General features: G+C 45.4%; 1 protein-coding gene and 1 long non-coding RNA gene across 2 annotated transcripts in view; one reads left to right on the plus strand and one right to left on the minus strand.

Moving 5' to 3' along the window:
- LOC128429891 (receptor-type tyrosine-protein phosphatase delta) overlaps positions 1-21,803 on the plus strand; it is a 335,913-nt gene that overhangs the window by 157,131 nt on the left and 156,979 nt on the right. Inside the window, exon 8 of the mRNA XM_053415754.1 lies at positions 7,083-7,130. The gene's annotated coding sequence lies outside the window, so the exon portion shown is untranslated. The remainder of the gene's footprint in view (positions 1-7,082; positions 7,131-21,803) is intronic.
- The window catches only part of LOC128429892 (uncharacterized), a 78,092-nt gene that overhangs the window by 26,468 nt on the left and 29,821 nt on the right, over positions 1-21,803 (minus strand). The gene's annotated exons all lie outside the window — the stretch shown is intronic.

The following is a 21,803-nucleotide window of genomic DNA, read 5'->3' on the forward strand; positions in this document are numbered from 1 at the left end:
AGTGTTATGTTGCGTTTCATTTGGGTTCGGCTGTGACAGACGCACACTAGAGTGACTTGGCTGTTTTCCCTTTTCATACCATATACTGAGGCTTGTGTTGTCAAGACTCATAGAGCCGGATGAATAAGACATGAGATCATTTGTGCGTTTGTAGCCACGGAATTCACATTCAGTTCTCCGCGCGAGGATTCTCGGTGTGTAGTCCAAGCGCGGTCCAAGAATGTGTCTCACAGCAAATCAGTCCGTGCGAGGGATATTCGGTTTGGCAGTTTCCCTGGATATGCATTTAGCTCTCGTTTTTTTTTTTACACACATACTCGAAAGGTGCACAACCCCCCCACATAAACACAGAGTCCCAGGGTAGCGCACATCCAACAGCGGGGGGCTCGAGCAGTCGCCGCTGTCACGGTGTTGACATCATCGGCTCGGCTCGCTGTGTCCCAGCGGTGTCCGCAATCGGAGCCGGAGAACTCTTTCATCAGAGCTCGTCCTGTGATGCTGCTGCGTCACTCAAGGGCCCAGACAGGCAGTGCAGAAGGGATGACAGCCCAGAAGTGAGAGCTCAAGGTGGCTAGGCAGGTAGAAACTATTGACAGCACACTGGGGAGCAATTATGAATGAAGCCCGAGGGTTTGCGCAAAGGAACCTCTGGCTTGTTTGAGTCTATTAAAAATAATACAGCTCAGGCCCCTTGTTGAGGGATAACGACTCTTACTAGTTAGCTTGTCACAAAATGAAGTTTGAAGACCAATCGGTGACAGATTGATCATAAAAACTCCACTGGGCCGTCGATCTGAAGAGTTTAGCTTAAAAGCAAATGAAACAATTAGGCTTTTTTTTCCGTTAGCACAATCTGGAGAGTCGCCGTCTGTGAATCAGTGAAACAGCAAACGCTGTAACATGATTAACAAGCCGACCTTTAGCCCGGAGTTTTCAATCCTCAGCATTCGTGTTTTCAGGCCTATAATCCACAGGAAATAAATTCAACAGCCGCCGCAGACACCCCGGCACATCACTCCCCATAAAATACCTGCAAATGATCAAGGCAGACAGATAATGGCTTGGAAGGGAACTCGGCTGGCTGCCCCGTGACAGACATTTCCAATTAAAAAGGGTAAATAACTTGAGATTCATCTATTTCGCCCTGTCCCGAGATTTATCTGTCCATCGTGATTTAAATCCATTCGCCCCCTGAAACGTTAATATGACAGATTTTGATATTCTAGGGAAAGAAAGTCATATAGTTCCAATATCCTCATATTCCTTTTTAAATCTTCGTCCCCTGTCTGTGTTGGAGCTTTCATGAGGCAGCCCGGGCGTGGGAGAAAGCTGCAGATATTAGTAAACCAGCATCATTAGAATAGTTGCTGTACTGTCAGAGCTGACTTTGTGCTTAAGCAGGGACACCAGACAGGAACAGGAACACTAACCCCTGAACCACCCACTGTTTCATGTGGGGCTGTGACTCTATGAACCGCTACTGAGCACTAAAAGATGAGCTACGTTTCGCTACATTAATATAAACATTCAATACCTGTTAATGGATTAGACTTGTCTCATGGGTGAATGTGGGCATTTTAAAAGTCCAGCGACAGCAGCACAGCCAGATATTTATAACCATTCTTTAAAAGGTTCAGTGTGTACTATTTAGGAGAGATGGATCTATTGGCAGAATAATCCTTGTGATATTTCATCTAAACTTTACAAATTGTTGTTTTCTTTACCCTTAAATGGCCCCTTTGTACTTAAATACTTTATATTTATGATGGGAGCAGGTCCTCTCTACGGAGGCTGCACTGTTTTTTACAGTAGCCCAGACTGGACAAACTAAAAACCTTTTTGAAGACTACCACAGGTTCTCTCGCATGTTTGGAAGGGGAGGGTGAGGTGAGAGGTATTCAACTGCAACAATCATCTTGACCACTAGATGTCACTAAATGCTACACACTGAACTTTCAAAAATATCCCCAAAAACAATAACAATTGGACAACTGGAACGTTTGGTTCACACCGGGAGTTTGTGCAGCACGTGAGGGAGGGGGAATGTCTTAGAGTGTTTATCTTTGCTCCAGGTGATCAAATACAAACTCAACTAAGTGCCAGGACTCTTCGGTGTGAGGTTGTGCATCTTCCGGTCCTGCAATTACAACACAAACCTTAAAAACTAATTATTGGATTCAGTCAATAAAAATGTGTGAGTGCTTTTACTTTGAAAAGGGAACAGATGGTGTTGCGAATGTTTATGTTTGTGACATATTCTAAAGATAATGTCCCGCCCTCTATTTGCTATGTGTGGTGTTCCCCGACTCTCTCCAGCGCCCTCAGACGACCCTCCTCACGTGGGCCGTGTGGTCCAGGCGTTAACTCAGAGCAACCGTTACGCTTTGCATGAACAGTTTCATTCATGCTTCACAATCATTGGCTCACTCACAGCTGTGTGGATGTCAGCTCACTGGCATCACCCGGTCATAGTCATGAAGGTTTACAGTGTGGGGTAGTTTTGTGCCACAGCTCCTTTCCACACATCAGCCTCCAATTGTTCTTCTGTTTTTTGCAGTCGCTTATGCAGCTAAAATGTATCACCCATCCATTTCTATAAAGAGAACTAAGTGCTTTAGAATAATTCCTATTCTATTCCTATTCTCTGAGAGGCCCCTGAAAGAGCAGAGCCTCCGAAGGCACAATAATTCTGAAGCAGCTGATTCCTACCAAAAAATACAACAACAGAGTCACAACACAGACTTGTCCTTTCCTAAGTTTGCCAAAACCATGACCCAGTTCTGGCCAAGCTGGCTGCACAGTATAATGCCGCAGGTTTGATGAATGAGCCGCCTTTGGCCCCAGAGTTTGCATGAGTGCTAATAACCGGAGCCGATGCCAAACCCCAAATGGCCCCTGCATCCGCATCCAGGAAGTCCAGCAAACTTAGACCTTTGTTGTCAGAACACAACGGAGTGCGACAATATTCAGCTTCAATCCGGCCGACGTGGGCCGGCTACCTGGACTACTGTAGATCCGGTTTTCAATTAACACCAGCAAACATTAACAGAACGCCACATCATGATAGCAGGGACCATCCATGGGGGGGGCGGGACAAAAAAGTCTCCCTTTTTTAAATAAAGTGACACGATTCATTAATGTGATGAATGGCCGTGCGGTTCCCTGGGACCTCGGCATCGAGTCCCACCCCCCCCCCCTTCAGATGTCCCTCTGGTGGGCCTTTCCGGGTGAAAGCAGAACATTTAAATGTGCTCCTCTAAGTGCTGAGGCAAGCAGGTCCCGCGGCCAAATAGTTCCTCTTTTCAGCTGCTGAAGCTCCCGAGGACCCATTCCACTGTTAACATCAAATCATTAAACTCACCCCGTGCTCAGTCTCTTAGAGCTACAGCGAGATAGACAGAAAAACACAGGGTGAAGTCAAAGAAGGGAGAAGAAGGTCACAGTCGGCCATTAAGGCGAAACAAGCAACTTTATGTGGTGGGAAATAAATACAAATGGAAAGTGACAGTTCGTTTTGGTCTTAATTCTGTCTGGTCAAACACAAATGCAATTTGTAGTTCATAAATGACGGGGATCAATACAATAGGATTTAGCGAATGTGTCACTGTCAAAAAACACGGGAGTTGAGATTCTTCTGCTGTATTAAAACAATTTGATTCCATCTTCAGTGGTTTCTGAAACCCCCAGATAGCCTCGCACCTTGAACCTGCGTGAATACACACTCAGAAATACGATGGGAAAATAAACTGATTTATTAAAAAAAAACGGTTCCGAGAGATTCTGCTCATTCTTGAACCGGCAACCGAAAGAAAGCACGAAGCGTGTGTGAATACAACTTGTTTATTAAAGCCATGTAAGATGGAGGTGTTCAGCACCTTGTTCAGCCGTCGTGTTATTCCGCGCCGCCCTCCGGCTATTACGGTCTTCAGCTGTTTCCCTCGGTACGCCGAGTGCATTCGGCGTTCGGGGGGGATAACTCCTGCATCTGATGCACGCCACCTCAGGGTACTAAACAGCTAACAGTCCACAATTGCGCCCCCCCCCACTCCATCTCTTTTTCGAGGCAACATCTTATGACTTCCTCTTGTGTGTAATTGGAAATGTTTATCGCGGCGGGGGTGCGGCAATTCCTCGAGGACTCACGTGTTTCTAATTACACAGTGAAAAAATATAGACTTCCTGTATCTACATGCATCCGCTTCTGTCTGTACTTAATTTTTTTATGTCAGTGTCGGACTGCTCGTGTGTTCTAGCCGGACCCTTTTGATGATAAGCACATAAGGTGGTCTGTCCTCGCTCCCATTGGGTAACTGGACCTGGTTTCTATGGGAACCAGAGTGCCACACGAGCCAGTCAAACGAGGAAGCAGCTGCCGCGCTCACTGAAGAAGCATTATGAAGCAAAATTAATTGAAATCTATTAAAACTAATTACGGAGTTGAGAGAGTGAGAGAGAGACTCTGAACGATCAGTCGCTCAAAGAGTCAGACGCGGGGGGGAAGAAGAAAGACGAGCGCACTTCTTTTTTAAAGAAAGTGAGAAAACAATCAGTTGCAATTGTGTTCTTCAAAGTTAATACACGTCAGACATGTTTCTGCAGCTGGGGACGGACAGGGGGGGGGGGGGATCGCACTGCATGGTACAGTGCACTCTGGGGCTGTTTGACTTTCCCACTTTCATTACTCTGAGCTCTGTAATCTTGATGTTTAAGGCAAGTAGAGGGAGATAGCGGGCGGAGGCCGTCATGTTTCCACTCATCTCGGCTCGGGTACAGTTTGAATCCACAGCTGGGTAGTGAGCGCCGGATCGCTCGGATAGGACACGCGCCGCTTCCAGGAAGACGACGGGAATCTTTAAAAAAACAGTTTGCCCTCCTTTTGGGAGAGGCGGTGGACTAGTGGCAGAAAAACTTGGACTATGGGCAGAAAATTGGGAAGACATAAGACTGGAAGGTCGCTGGTTTGTGTCCACGGACTAACAACAAAAAACGTACCTGGATGGACAACACTTGGATCTTTCCAAAAATCCAAGAGGATTCTCCCTACCCCACTGTCTAGTGCCCCTGAGCAAGGCACCCTACTCCCCCAACATCTACTCCCCTGGCGCCGTACATGGCCGTATATTGTTTTCAGCGCGCACTTCCACCGCCAATCGACTTCTGAATCAGTCACCTAAATACATAAAGAGCAAATATCTCATTTTGAAGGATTGTTTACAGAATTGGTGTTTTAATTGAGCCGACGATTTTTGAGTGGTCATAAAGATCAGTGATAATTACAAGGTTAAGAGGACCGGATTTGATGGACTCAGTCAAAGTCTAGTCTACAAACACAGATTGACTCAAAGGTTATGCAAACTGCACCTGCACTTAATAATAAGGAGCCTGTGGCACAGTGTGCGCTGCCTATTAATTAGGAACTCCAGTGAAACAGTGTCAGCTTGCCAGGCTACACACCGTTCAGCTTCCCGCTGAGTCAACCTTCTGTAAGGACTTCTCTTTCTTCCCAAAAGTGCACGTCTGTTCTTCCTTCAACCCCGTGCTTCTATTCATCTGTCTGCGCATGAGTGCACGTGCCCTCGGGCGGCAGTTGGGGGGGGGGGGGGGGGGGGGGGGGGGCGTGCGTCCGCGTGCACTGTGAAGTTCGAAGAAGAAAAAAAGTTAATGCACAAGTCAGATGCCTCCCCTCGAAGCGCCAGTTGTTTTTGGCAGGCGGCCTCCTCACCCCCGCGTACATGGCTTGAATAGAACATGAAGCAAATGTGTCCCTCCGTATGGCAGGTCAGATTCCTCTCGGAGTTTACAGGGGCCAGAATCAAACACTGGAATATCAACACGGTGGCACATGAAGCTTGTGCCTCGAGGGCCTGATTTCCTCGTTCTCTGGTGTTTTAACAATGAGGCGGCCCTCGCCGGTCCAAACTCAGGCAGTCGTGTGAGGCTGAGGCCGACCGGTTCCCATCAGGTGCACAAAGTCGACCACATTATAAACTAAAACCCCTTTTTTGTCCACTTAATTAGACGTACATGTAATTAGACACGTGTCTGAGGTCGTGCTTTGCTTGTGTAGATTTGTAAGGTTTTATCGCCACAGCATTGGATGGTTAACTTTTCCGTTATTAAATGAGCAGCTGCAGCTTTGCCTCTGAGCCAAACAGTTGTTTCTTTATCAACACTTGTTCCCACAGGACTTGGGTTTTATCCTTTATATTAAACTTTTTTATAAATTTCACTAGTTCATGAAGAAACTCAAGGACGCATGTAAACAAAAGGTAGACATCCTAATTTCAACCTGCGGCACGATGCCAATCCAGCCATTCTACAATTTTCCTATCAAAAGGTCAACAACACTCATTTATTCGATTGTTTCATCAAAAAGCATTTTATGCAAACGTGTTAATTAATTTCCTTCCTTGTGTAAAACGTAATTTCCACTAACAAAATGGAAACCAATTCTTGAAAACATTGCTCTATAACAATTAGCCATCTGCCCCCCTGATTCAAAACCACTTTAAAAGCTACTGGGTTCTTCTTGGGCCCAAACCCCACCACACTGCCAAGTTTCAAGAAAATAGGTTCAGTAATGTTGTTCAGAAAAACGGTAATGAAAAATATAGTAGGTATAGTTATTTATACGTATCAATAAATGGGCATCTGATTGGAATCAATGATTGAGGGGTCATGAGGAGATCTTCTTTCTAGTTGTAGGAATAAATCGATCTGCGACTATTGCAGGAAGTTCTGTCCACGGTGGTATAATAATCATCTAACTTCCTAACATCGCTTCAGTCCAGCTTCTATTCTAACTGTATGAAATCAGACCCACACCTGCATGTTCTGTGTTTCCGCTGTTACCAAAGAGCAGCCGCCCACAGGCCGATCCTCTAAGCGCCTTAGCAATCTGGGACACTACTCTCCCACTACTTACTTTTGCCAATTTGCTACTGGGAGCCCCTGAGTCCTTGTCTTCATTAAGGGAGTTCCTCATTGATCAATCACTGTCACCGGAGCTGCTCTGTAATTGCACTGTGGCCTAATCATGACTGACGTCTCATTTCTCCCCCCCCCCCCCTGCTCTGTCACAGGTCTCAGGGGAGAGAATGTTCCATGACTTTCACACCTTCGACCTCAAGGTAAGGCCTCTCCGAGGATTCTACTTTTCTTCTGTGGATTGTCTTTACAGGTCCATGGTTTTATGATGGGAGATTATAAATCAAATCTAAAATACTGGTAGAGGTGATGAGGACAGAGAAATGGAAATGGACTATGTGGGAAAAATATCTTGCATATTGAAATTGCCCCCAATGACGTCACTGCTCAGTTTTCTTCAACATCCATTACAGCGTACAAAACTAAACCACTGTGTCTGGGGTTGCTTCTATAGCACATGCATTTGTTATATTGGCCTCGTTAAAGCTTCAATTTGTTGATATACACATGCAGTTCATTTGCTTATTGTTAAAGCTCCCTATGTTTTCCAGCTAATATCATAACACCAAACACTAAAGGGCCAATATGTGTTATTCACGACTTAAAATGCACACTTGCAGCAAGCAGACATACAGAACATGCTAACGTGTAAGAGGAGAATAACATATTCACGGACCAGCGTCGTGAACCCTGCTCAAACAATCTCGCATCTACAACGCTCGTCTGTCGTGTTTTTTCGCGGCACCGCTAACTCCGGCTAATCCAGTTCACGTGTGTCAAGCTGATTACGTTTGCCCCCCCAATGTTTTTAGCGGCGCCTCAGCGAATTGGATCATCTGGTCTCGTTTCAAACAAAGCATCGCGAGCTGTCGTCCTCACCTCGGGAAGGTCACGTTCAACAACATGACACACACACAAGGCCTTTTTGTCTGAGCTATACGTGAATCAGCGGCCTCTCTCTCTGCCTCTGCCTCTCTCTCTCTGACACTGGATGTGATTGAGCTCAGACAGTCTCTCCTCTGATCTCACACTTCTTTACTCCACTTATTTCCTCTCCCGCAAAATAAATGAGAGAGGAAACCGTTTTGAAAAGCGATGGAAATGCTTCAAGAAATCCAGCGAGCAAAGCTATTGCATGCACATAAGGTTTAGACATTTTATATTGCAGGTGCTGCACAACCTACAGTATAAACCGCACAGTAAGACGTGATGCTTTGTCACAGGAGTACGCACTTCATTGATTTCCTCCTCTAATATTAAGGCTGTAGTGATTTCCAAACTGCTGTTCTCGGGATTTACGCCGACAGATGCCACAGGTGATATTGTCTCTGGTTCACATCCACACTGAAACAACGACTGCTTGTATTGAATTGTGTAAAACAGTGGCAAATAGTCAGAGTTTGCTGTCAGCTCTTTAATCTGCGGCGTCAGAGCAACACGCAGATCTTTTGGAGAACGAATTTGGAACAGATAGATTATGTGAAGAGAAGATCAAGAGCAATTTTTACGCATTGAAATTGATATCTCTGCCATGATATTAAACCCACTGGGACTCAAAAGTTCACAAAAACTTGATGTGATTCTTTCTTTTCTTTTTTGTAATAAACGATTTGCGAGCCCCGCATTTCTTTTCCTTCTCGTCAGTGAAGGAGGTTTCACGTCGGTGTGATATCTTAGATTAGTCTCAGTCCTCTTGTGATCTTTTTTAACAGCACGAGGTTATTCATGCTTTAAAAATAGTGATTGGACCGAACGCCCACTGGATCTGCATTAAGTGCTGTGTGCATGTGCCTCAAACACATTCTCCTTATCTTAGAAAAAGAAACCAAATTATTTAGATTTTGAAATTGTGGGTTCGTAGCTTATGCAGGGATTTGTCCGTTGTAGTGTACGTACACAACATGATCTGTCATCCCTCGAGAAAAGGCGAATGGACACAATTGCAAATCCCCCCCCCCCCCTCCCATTATGCTAATGCTTCATCCTGTGCCGTATTTCATGCAAATGCCTTTCATCGTATATTTTCAAATGTCATTTATATGACAGCTGTAGCACAAGCATCCATAATGTTTGGACTAGGGGGGGAAATTGCAACAGGGATTCTCAGTCACTGTGGATTCTGCCCCTAGTCGGAATAAGAGAAGGTCAGGCAGGCTGAACTCTCCCTCCGACAGGACATGATTGTTTTATTTAACTTTGAAAAGATTAATGCTGCGGTGACGACCACGTAAACAGGATCATATGAAATCATTGTAAGGAGGACTTCTTTGGTTTCTATTCATTCTGTCCACCCAGTCACAGCTCTGTAACTTAAAGGGAGAAATAAAAAATTTCGTATCCCCCCCCCCCCCCCCCCCCCCCCCCCCTTCCACGTCAGTGATTGCAGGGACCTTGGCATTTACTGAGCCTGCTCTGTCATTGTCTGGAAAACTGTTCGGAATCATGTGCAAGGAGGAAAGTTTTTAAATTTAAAATGTAATCAGCACAATCACCACAAGCAATCAGTTCCTCTTCATTTCACCTGATCGAGCCCCCCGCTATAAAAAAAAAAAAAAAAAACAGCCCGTTAAATAGAGCATCTTATCAGGGCCGGGATTAAGTTCTGACTTTGATTAACATCTGTAGTCGGAGTTTAGAATGTCAGAGTTCACGTCTGGGGAAAATATCGAGTTTTTTGGAAAAATGCAAAAAAACACCAAGGTGTCATTATCAAACAAGACGTATATTTCATCATCAAAAGTAATGTGGATTCCATATTCACAGTATTATTATTATATTTGTGTATAATACAAAAGCTTATGAGTGTCTGTTAATTGCTCTGCAGTTGGCAGGTGCCCCTTCATATGCTCGTAGCTTTGTGGGATGTGTTTTATTTTTCAGGATTCCCTTTTCTAGCTTGAGATGTAACTGTGAGACAGAAAAAAAAATCCAAGGCAAATTTGAGTGGTGGCGTAATTACACTCAAATTCAAAGGGATCTGACCCGGGGGCAGCGCCAAGGTGACACACTGTCAAACAGCCAGGAGAGAGTGAAGCAGCCGCTTTCCATCACTTCATCTAACTCTCACCGAGAAAGCGTTAAAGTGCTTTTCACAGACCGAGCTTCATGATTCACATTTAAACAAGAAATCAAAACAATGTGTTGTGTTGAGCCACCTAACATGACTGGGGACAAATGGTTTAAAGACACCAACACACTGCGGCACCAGCCACAAAGGGTGCCGCTGCCACCTGCACACCTGCCGCGACAAGATGGAGGGTGAAGCAGAATCACACAGAACAGCGGAGGTGGTGGAAAGCATGAACCCAGCACAGTGTTTTACTGAGGATGATTTCTTGCTTCCTAACAAACCTGCCATGAAATTAATTCTCCATTTACCAGAGACTTAAATTTGTTGCAATTTGTAATTTGAGACCATAAACTCATTCCCATTGTTTGTCCGCGCCACTTCAACGGGACATGGATTTAATTGTGCATTTTCTGTCGGCTTGCAGGAGTTCTGCAGCTTGTTAATGGGAATCGTCTAATGAATGAAATCGCAAAGTGCAAAAAATATTGCTTTTCCTATTTTGCCGGGTAATTGTTTTTCGATAAACACTGCTAATACGCCGTGGCAAGGCAATCAGCAACTTTTAAGAAAAGACGTGATGATTCGAACGTTCCAAAATTGAAGAAAAGTCCTGCATTTGCAGTTAGTCAAAGTCCACAATGAAATCCACAGCAGGCAGCGCTGACCGACCCAACAATGAACTTTTTTTTTTTTTTTTTAGGAAATTCAATGTCACAACAGCTGAGCTCATTTGGGGAGGGGGGGGAGGAAATCAAACCAAGCACACAGAGGCCACATCCGGACATAATAAACTTCTGCCCTGTTCACAGAGGCGTGGAGAGGTGACAACACCTCCGCAGCACATCCTCAGACACATCTGTGCCCAAATAAAAATATGATGTTTCCCTCGCAGAGCAAATAGGTCAGCCATGAATACCTGGCTCTTTCCACCTGAGAGACTCCTTTTACACACTTAATTAAAAGTGCAACTGTGTGGAGTTTTCTTGGGGCTTTGGATTCGGGGGGAAGTGTTGTTCAGAGGGGGGGTTTAGTCTCTCTCCTGATTTTTCCCCTTTAATATCTTAAAATTCTCGAGAAGCAGCTTCGTTCCCCGAACCGCACCGTAAGGCCGCCTTGGCCCACATTCCGCCGCTGCCAACTTGCCCCCCCCCCCCCCCTCTCGTTTAGACACTGAATCATTCAGATTGCGCTGCCGTGATTGCTTAATTAAATGCCTCGGCTGTGTAATGACTTTGCTTGAAAGGGAATTAAATGTCTAAATGGTGTAGAATCCGTGTTGAGCTGAATAGAAATCAATGGGACATAGTGCTGGAACCCAAGGTGTTTTCCCGACTTGTTTAGGGGCGAGCGTTCGGTATTGAACGCCGTCCCTCAGTCGGCGAGTCGCAGGCTCATTCCTCTCGGTCCGGAGGCATTGATTGTTGGCAAGCAAGCGCTGTGCTTACTTGGTGCTTTTCCGGAGAGGTGGTTTACAACGTCTCACAAGTCTGCAGTGTTCATAAACCTTCATTTATATCTGAAGAGATGCACCGACAGACAACACCATCCCTTATAAGGGGACTATACTTTTTTACTTGTTTTTTTAAACAATTTAATACACGTGGGCGTCTGAAATCCAGCCCCAACGACCCCTGTTTATCATTTCACAGCTACTTTGAGTTCACAATGCGTGTTATTCCTCGTGACCGTTAAATGGCGGCAAAGCGTGGTCACCTGGTTCCCCCCCCGTCAAAACAAAATTTAAAGAACTTTCACTCCTTCCAGCGGGAAGGGAAACATTCGCGGCTGTGGCTGAGGGGTAGAGTGGTCGTTCTCCAACCTGAAGGTCGGCAGTTCGATCCCCAGTCTGACCCATCTGCATGCCGAAGTGGGCCAGATGCTGAACCCCGAATGCCCCCCCATAGAATAACAAAGTGCTGCGAATAGATAAACTGTATGTATGAATGTGTGTGAATGGGTGAATGTAAAACTGTGCTGTAAAGCGCTTTGAGTGGTCATCAAGACTAGAAAGGCGCTATATAAATACAAAACCATTTACCATTTACCATTAAAAACTCCAAACCACACAAACACTGTTCTTGAAAGGAGTGCGGCCAACTAATCTCGCCCGCTTTTGACTGAACTAGAAGACCCCCTGAAAAAACCTTCCAAAGCTGGGAAGGGCACACGACTCCTGAAATGACAACGATTATCAAACCGCCTCTGGCTCGAGACACTGTAATCCCCCAGATGTGACGGTCCACCAAATAGCGGCGTCTGAATTAGATCGCTCAAACAATGTCGGCACGTCGGTGCATTTGTAAAAACCCCCTCCGCGCCGAAGTCACCAAATTAAGTTGACCCCGTCGGAAAGCTTAAGGACACGTAACAAAGCCCCTCCGCTGTGTTATTACTTCATCTGCCTCCGTCTCATCTCCGCCGCATAATAAGTTCCCACTCCAGCAAGACCACTGGGGCTAATAAGGGTTTTTATCTGCTTTTGATATTAGATATTAACACCTCATCAAAGTTAAGCCAGTTTTAGGCCCTCCAATTCCCCCCCTCCAAATTTACATTAGCCTAACAATGTCTCGGAATGAAATCTTATCAAATTCAAATTAAGGCCCCGAGTTGAATAGCCAGAAGGATGCCGCTACCCATCACTCAAGAAACATGTAATTTGGTTCTGCTGCACAATAACACAGGGCTTTGCAAATCAGCGAGATCAGAGTTTTCTCGCGCACACACACACACATTAATACTTAGATTTTGCACCCCCCCCATCGTAATCCGGAGACAAAACAAGAGCACAGTTGTGGAATGTGAATGATGATCTTTTTTGGCTGCTGGGTATGAAAATAGGTCTGAGTGACACAATCGTGGATTTGCTGTTTTGGAAGCTATAAATAGAGATTCTAGTCAGAAAGTCGGTGTGATCTTTACTGGAGGGCAAACGCATTTGTAGCATGTGTTGTGTTTTTTTGTCGTTTCTCACCAGATGGTGCAGGTAAAAAGAAAACTCGTAATATATAGCAATAACACTAATTTGGAAAGTACAATGTATAGCTTGTATTTAACACACATGGGCGTTGCTTTGAGTGTCATGGTTGTTTTGAGAAGTCTCGGTCCTTCGGTAAATTGTCAAGGTAAATCCTGTATCTACAGCGAGGGTGCAAAGGTTTCAGAATTCTTATCATCCCTTGTGGCATCCTTTGTCAGGTTGCGTGAAGAAAAAAAGAAAAAAAAGAAGAAATATTAACTGGAAAATATAGCTCGGAGAGATGGAAAATAAATTACTTCAGTGTGGCAAGGAAAAGAAGATTGTGAGATTTATCAAGTCGAGATGGAAATGCCTGCTAAGTCTGCGGCCCTACCTTGACAAATTTAAGAGAAATCAAATGCCTTGGAGTACACAGAAATTGTGTATAAAGGTGTGTGTGTGTGTGTGTGTGTGTGTGTGCGAGCGTCTGACACACTTGTTTTCACGGTAATTTATTGTTGAAATGTTATTGCTCAGTATCAGCTTTTTACATTTCTCTTGATTTGATGTGTGTCAAAACATACAAGGCCTCATATGACGTCCGTGCCTATATGCACCGACAAATATCTCATGTTGTTTACAGTCTTCTACACACAAAAAAAACAACACAATCCACAATTAGCCTATACTACAAAATACACCAATCAGCCATAACGATAACACAAGTTGCCAGTTTTAATGTCACGGCTGATTTGATGTGCAAACGCACACGCACACACACACACACACACACTCCCGTCTTTTAATACTCAACAGATTTCCCCCGCAAAACAGCCTGACTGGCAAAATCTATAATTGTACAGATAAGTGAACATGTTAGCCAGATAAAGGTTAAACTATCATGGATATGTCCCCCATCCGTCTAAAGCCAATTTTACACACTCAGTAGTAGTGAGTGGGGGGATGTGTGTGTGCGTGGAAGAAGGGGGGGGGGGGGGGGGGGGGGGACCTGGCAAGTCAATAATGATTGATCTGGAGCCTTAGCAATTACCTCCATGTGCAGAAGACCATGTTAAGGTCAGTATTATCTTAGCTCATTTTATGGGTCAGTGCCCTGGCTTTAGCAGAAATAAATTAATGGGGTAAACACTTGAGCTCACCTTGATGAAATTTACAGGCAGGAAGCGGGAAGAGCTTTGCATGGGGCGGGAAGGTGGAAGGAGTGTGACCCCCCTTGACATTTTTTTTTCCCGGACCATCATGAATTTGGGTCCATAAACAACACTGATCTCCCCCGGCACTTAGACAGACGACTGATATGTATTCTATGGCTTATTAAAGGGAACGCATTTAATGGGATAACTATGCCGAGCCTCTGTTTTTTCTTTGGATGGGGACAAGATAAAAAATAAATAGATAAGCACAGCAGCCGCAGTTGTGACGATATATAAAACACATTAAAAGTACTGCGGATGTTTTTGCCTCAAGCACCTGCCAAATGCAGTAACTCTCATGTACAGGTATGAGGTGGGTCGAAAACTCTTAATGTTTTCCGCACTCCAACGGTTAGAGAGCATCAAGCAGTTGAAGCCCCACCACGGCACACGCCGGCTAATAATAAAAAGCAGAGGCCTCGACTTTGCATGTTGCATCTTGACACCTGTGTATGTGTTCCACCTGAGGGAGCGGTCGAGCTCCATTAGTCAACGACAGCGCTCCATCAGCTCTCAGCGTGTCATGGCCTTCGGGCTGACTCGCTCTTTGTGTTCTCAAGCCCCCGAAAATGAATTCACTTTCCCCCGACGCGGTGATCTCCTTAATGAAAAGTCAATGTCCCTCACTCATTGGCGTGCACTCCAACGGGGGGGGACGGTAGGTAAAAGATGAATTCATCAGCGGGCCGGAGACCGTGGCCCCCGAGGGGACACCGGCCCGTACCATCAAACAGACTGCTGCAGAGTGTGTCCAACTGGTCGTCCGTTATTACCCCGCTCGCGCTCTGAATGTGAGCCGATGGAGGAGGGATGACAGTATCGATCGACTGAAAGTGCTATTTATATTCTCCCAAATCCTCTCGCCAGTGATTATGAAAGCACTCCACTGTTGCGGCTCAATTTGTTAAGTGTAGGGGTGTGGGGGGGGGGGGCAACAGTTTGTTTGACTCACATGCATGCAGCGTTATCTAAGCAATGCTCATTCTTGCAGCGCTCCCGTTAGACTGCACGTCAAAACATGATCCCGCTAAATATGTACAAAACATGCATTTTTGCTTTGAAAGTTCTGCATTGTTGGGCTGCATCTCATTTTTTTTTTTTTGGGGGGGGGGTTATTAATCCCACCATGCCTTGTCAGCAGCTCTGATAAGGGGTGCACGAGGTTGTTGTCACGGCATACGGTCAACAGTGCGACAGATAAACTCTAATCCCCGCTCGACGTAATGCATAGCAAAAGTGACGGGGAACACAGAACCTAAACATGTGTAAACACCGGGAGGAAATAGCGGCGGGCCGAAACCCCCCCCCCCACCCCCCGTACGTGGCGCCAGGACGCACGTGCGCGGTAGCTTTGCTGGCGCCGCAAAATGCAATTCAACTCTCATCACATTCATTATTCCGTGAGATCAGCCCTCGAGCGGCGATCACTCAACAGGACCCATGTGTAGTTTAACATGCGTGAACATATTCATACAGTCATGAATAAAACACTGAGGAGCTGGATCCTTATTGACCTCAAATGTTTAACTGAGGAGCTCCCCCCTCACCCAGCAGGAAATCTGTAGGTTTGGACCTCACCGATGGCTCCACACCGCAACGTGCACTCTCATGGACAAATCGAGACTGGATTAAGAAAGAGTTTAAGGCCAAAATAAACATGTCATCGTACAGAGATCTGATCTGAAACTCATTTTATATGATCTACATGTAGTTTGATCTGGAAGGAATGGTTTTATTTGTGTGTGCTTTGCATCAATGATTAGCTACGTTGCTAAATTTGGTCTATTGTCATTTTTTGGTGGTGCAAGTCCCTTAAATCTCAAACAATGCACCAAATGTAATGTATTTATCACCACGTGGTCCGAGCATCTTTATATGCCGATAGCTCTCTGCTCATCCCCCCGTCTCCACCGTGTGAGCCTCTCTTAATGTGGCTGTACTGCCCCCGTAAACAGACACTGAGTGATTAGCACCGCGCCGCCATTGACATCATTTGCATTTTAATAGACTATAATTACAACTCGGGGAAAATAAATTGCAGTTTGAAGAATGTTTGGATTACTCCAACTCCCTGGCTATCCCCGGCGAGATAGCGGGCGAGCGCGTTGCACCGAGCCGCCCGGGTGGTTAATATCAGGTTCGGAAATGTACAAAGACGCCGGGTTGCCTCCTCCGCTGCAATGAGAGGGAGACAATGTGGGCTCTGTTTTTGTCTTTCATAGCCTAAATGAGAGATTTAGATATTGAACGTTTCCCCGTAATTTAAGTTTGAAAACCGTCGTGTCGGAGAAATAGAAAACTTCACTAATACGAAAAAGGAACATGGAAGTAGAACTAGTGTCATTCTGTTGATTGACACGGACTATTTCTTGGATCAAATCTATGCCCATTCAGATCCAAAGCCGCCCTCCTGTAGAGTTGTTGCCCTCTCTCATTAACGCCCTGTGATAATTGCGGTTTGTCCCGGAGTCGGTCTTATCTCCGCACCTCACCTGCTGAGATGTGACACCTCCCCGGGCGTCTGAAGCCCATGTGACCCTGTAAGCAAGAGTGACAACACAATAATACTCCCCGCGCCTAATATTTCACCGGTGGATTATCAGATTAGAGGCCCAGGTTGTTTATTGGCTCGGCCGCTATCGGGAAAGTTGATCTGTCAAGTTTATCTGACTCGCGTCGTATCAAGGCGGCGTCGGACCATACAGTTGGCTGCGGACGGGAGATAAGGCCGACGTGGCTGAAAGGAAACCTCCCCGGAAAATGAGAAACAAGGCTTTTTCTTTTCCCCCCCCGACGACACACTTTATCTAGTTTAAGAAACGGACCCCACCGAAAGCATTACCGCTCTTTTTTGGGATTCGCTGGATTCCTTTTGACCTCTTCGGTGTGAAAAAGGAGATATCAGGAAATCATCCACCAGTTTAAGACTCGTGTAAGCGCTGCGGAATCACAAGAGGACGTAATCCTATCCCCCCTCCACCCTTTCAAGCTGCCCCCTTTGTGGCTTTTCAAAGACGCGAACCCAATATAGCTTTCCTATCAATCTGTTGTTCTGACAGAGTAACAGGCTGGAGGAAGTCCTTTATTGAACCCCTCGGACGCGGTTCACTGGTTCAACTGGTTTCTCTCCATCACGAAGCGGCGGCTCTGAAGGTCGCGACCCCCTTTCGAAAAACGTGACTGCCAGGCGATATCTTGCGAATAACAGCGGGAGATGAGATCGCTATCTGAGTAAAATCTGGTTTTATCGGATTTGCAAGTCGAGGTGTGCATGTTTTGACATCAACCCTTGATGGGGGAGTCTCCAATTACTGGAGAGACATCGAGTATATGAGCAGAATGATAAACAAGCACCGACACGTTAATGACAATATTCTTTCAGACCATGTCATGAACCAGCGGGACTCATGTAGTGAAAATCTGCATCGCACGTGTGGCTGCAATTTCAGATCATGAATTAAATTGAAATAGGTGTAGATTTATAAATCTGTAAGATTAATAACATCTAAGGATGGAAAGGTATTGTGCATTTTCAGATTGTAGCCCATTCTAATGGATAGCTCTATAGATAGCAATGTGACCCTGTCAGACATTTGTTTGGTTCACTTAACACCTCCATAATCCCTAAATGTTTACCTTTGCACCATCGGGTCAATAGTTTTGGGCATTTTGATGAAATTCCTGCAAAACAAGTGACATGTACCTTGTCCTTAAATTGCATACTCCTACAAATTGGCCATGTTTGCAGGTTCCAAGAGCCCTGAGCCGTCTGTCCCCTGGACCGTGAGCCTTGCCATTAACACACAGGTCTTGAAAACCATCGATAGAGTTGTGAGCAGAAGCAGCAACACATGGTGTTTAGCTTTTAGCAGCAAAAAAACTGCTGAATTACGAGGGAATAATTTGTGGCTCAGCCGGGTCCAATCCTCTGTCAGCGAACCTCCGCCAAGTATATTCCACATCCACTGTTTGGAGGATGCATGTCATCACAGATGTGATTTATCTCGAACCATTTTTACTTTGGGTAAAACACTGGATAGTGCCAAACAACCTCTGTTTGGATCTATATGTACAAGGCACTGGCCTTATGTTTCAGAGCAGTAACTGCAGAATCCCTTCTAGAGGAAAAATACCCCCCCCCCCCTTCACACCCTCCCATTCCCATCTTATTTATGGGACAGCACACTGGTTTGTCACTTCCAGCCACAGTGATTATTCACCTGGCGAGCATATTATTCTAGCAAATACCACGGCCATAATTTCTCATTTTTCATTCCAGGGGTTTGATGAGAATGCGCCGAATCCCATTTTCCGAAATGTTGGGGGTGTTCTGCACGTCGAGACTGGATTCCCTGATTACATTATGCCTCGGACCAGTGTTTAGGCAAATGTGCATCACATGCACTTGCAGGCGCAATAAACAAGGAGCCAGTGCTCGGAAAAAAGATGCAAATAAGGCCGAGCATGCAGATTAAATCCTTCGAGTTGAATTTCCCCATCACTGGGAAATTAAAGCTCAGCTAAGGTCATGTGACTTTGGTGATCACAGGGGGACCGGGCGTCATTAAAGTGTTCAAATAAAAGTCATTACCTTGACATAATTCACCATTTTATTCAGGATTGTAAAATATTTTTTCCATTTCTTTGTGTAACCTGGTAAAACCCAGTCAAACAGATGAATGATTATCATTGTTATACATTAGATACCCCTGTAATTTGATCCAACACACGTGAACAGGCACACATAGATGGGAATGCTTTTAACTTTACCAACTTAACATCTTGCTCTTTCAAACGCGAGAAGATTTTTTTCTATTTTTAAAGAACAAAATCATCGCTTGACACTAAAACAAAGGGACCCGAGCCACAACCAGAGGCAGTCGACGGCACAGATGTCCACCACATGGAGTGGACACAACTCATTTGTTGCGCTCCGTGGTTATTTATTTATTTCCCGGGTCTGATACTGGGGGAACATCTGTCACCTTCGCCTAAGTGCCCTTCTTGCACGATCCATGGATTCTGTTTCAGAATAAAAAAACGCCCCCCCACATCGTTTGGCTCCGGGGTTCTGGGCTCAGGTGCACGGTCCCGTTAGATGGTTGGAACATCCTGCTGTTGCGATACAGGCCAAGTGAGACCCGGACACCTGGAGACTTCACGTGTGCCACCAAAAAAAAAAATCACCGTCGTATGGTTTCGCTTTGAGTTTACCTGACATCATAGCTTCCTTTTGAAATTAAATTAACAATAATGGTAATTCAATTCTTACCAGAGGGACTCAAGGTACTTTAGGACAGGGGTCTTCAACGTTTTTCAGGCCAAGGACCCCCAAACTGGTGGAGAGATGGAGCAGGGACCCCCTACTATATATATTGTTTAAATTGTGTTTTATATTAAACTGGGCCTAATGCCATATATAAACACAGCTACCCTGTTATTGTGCATTCAATACGAAGCTATTCAAATATAGCCCGGGTTCATATATTCATATTTTTATTTTAAACATACATGTAGAAGAGACAGTGAATCCTCAAGCCATCTGTGGATGGCACACATTATCCTACATTGGTGAAATGTCGGACCCTGATGAGTAGCACACAACTTATCTAACCTTGGACGGATGGAGGTTTTCAGGCAGACGGTCAAATCAGCCTCTCAATATGTCGGATGCATGTTAATGTATATTTAAAAACCTTTAAATTTGTGGAAAATAAATCAAAAATTATAAAAAATATAACAAATTGATTAATCAACCAATCATTTCACGACCCCCCTGCAGTACCACCGCGGATCCCCTAGGGGGCGCGGACCACCTGTTGAAGACCTCTGCTTTAGGAATTTATTACAACAGAAGAAAGAAAAAAAACTGATTTATATCGCGGTATTTAATTATCTATCTGTTAATTTTTGAACAAACATACGGAGCTGGCGTGGTCAGTGCCATTAGCGCTCTTAATTGCTTCCGAGCCCGTTTCCATAGCCCTCCTCCTAATGGCGCTCAGCCCACCGCCGAAGTAAAGTAATTAAACGGGCGTCGAGCCACGATCGTGGAGCAAAAAACTGACGCTCGTGTCTGAAGTATCTGAAGTCTCACCGGCGATAAAGGACGTCACGGAGGTTTTTCTAGTTCTCAGAGCACCGGGGCCCCGTGCAGCACGAGTAGCTGTCGGAAGTTTCGTCTCTGCAGCACGCGCTAAATCAACACACTCGACACAAGCCCGAGGACGCCTCTCCGCACAATCATGCGTGACAACATCAAAGCTTTTCCACGCCGCCTCTCCCCTTCATTCCCCCCCCTCCTCAGTCCCGCTTAACTGCTATTTAGAGCTAAAAGCACCGGTGCCATTTGCAAATATTATCTTAGGGGGGGGTTAGTGCAAATACTGGAATTCCCGGCTGTCTCCTTTCAGAACATTTCAATCGCGGCTGATAGCTGTGTTCAGGGGTGATTTTATCCTTTGACAGGTGCAAATTGAACAACTGAACATGCGTGAACATGGATGAAAACGGAAGGTGTGCAGCCAGGTCTACAGATCTTTATAAAGGTCTTTGCTCCCACATACAAACGCAAAGACAAACACACAACTTTTGAAAGTGTCGAGCCGTATTCCCAGATTTTCCGCGAGCAGGATGCTTCGACGATGAGCTGGATCTGTCACCGGGGGAGCCTCTCAGCACCCACAGACAGATTGAGCAGGCACCCGAGATGGATCTGCCAGCACTTCATTCTGCATCTCTCTATTTAATGATATTATATTTCATTTTCCGAGCAAGGAAAACATCATTACCCAAAGCAGTGAGTCGTAGCAAGCCATTCTGCGGCAGATTCCGAGCCTCCTTGGTGGTACAGTAATTGAATTACAATTGCGTATGACAGAAAGTTTGAAAATGGATTGTGTTTGTTACATGCCAAGCTCAACTTTGTACATATATGGAAATGCTTTAGCTGGTACAGTTAGTAAAGTTGCTCTACCCTTCACACATCCCATTGACTTTGTAGGTCATGGCACAGGAAGGACGTGGGTGGTCCACCAGCGGACACGTCACAACAAAATGGTCCTCGGGCAGCATTTAGCTTGATTTCTGAACAATTCCCATTCCGGGTCGCAAATTGATAACTGCCTAGAATTTATTTCCCTGGTAACTGTGATTAAGTGCTTCCAGAGCCGGTGGGGCTTTGACAAAAGCGTGCCTGGTTGTTTTGACCACCGATTGAAAAGCAGTTATCATTTCAATGGGGGCGATATGCTCATAGGGGAAAGGACAAAGAGGTCAGCGGAAGTGGAGTAAGTGCTCCCTCGGGCACATACACAGGGCCCATTGAAAAGGCCCCCGCAGAGCGACCAGGGGGAAATTGATTTCACTTTTATCCCTGGTCAAATGCATCACGGTGCTGCGGGTGGCACGACGGCCGACCTGTCCACCCAAATTAGGAAGCCATTTGGAAGAGATGGCCACATGTGAACGACCACTCTATGAATATTGTCCCCACAATAACATCACTTCACACATCAAAACATTTTAGAGGGTCATGCGATGACCCGCTTCGAGAGTGATGATCTTTTTTGTCACGGCAGGCCCCCTAAAGTAGTCTGTGGTAAGTGGCCCGTGTGGCCTCCGCTGGCGGAAC

The sequence above is a fragment of the Pleuronectes platessa genome, chromosome 23 (genome assembly GCF_947347685.1).
Source record: "Pleuronectes platessa chromosome 23, fPlePla1.1, whole genome shotgun sequence".
NCBI lineage: Eukaryota > Metazoa > Chordata > Actinopteri > Pleuronectiformes > Pleuronectidae > Pleuronectes > Pleuronectes platessa.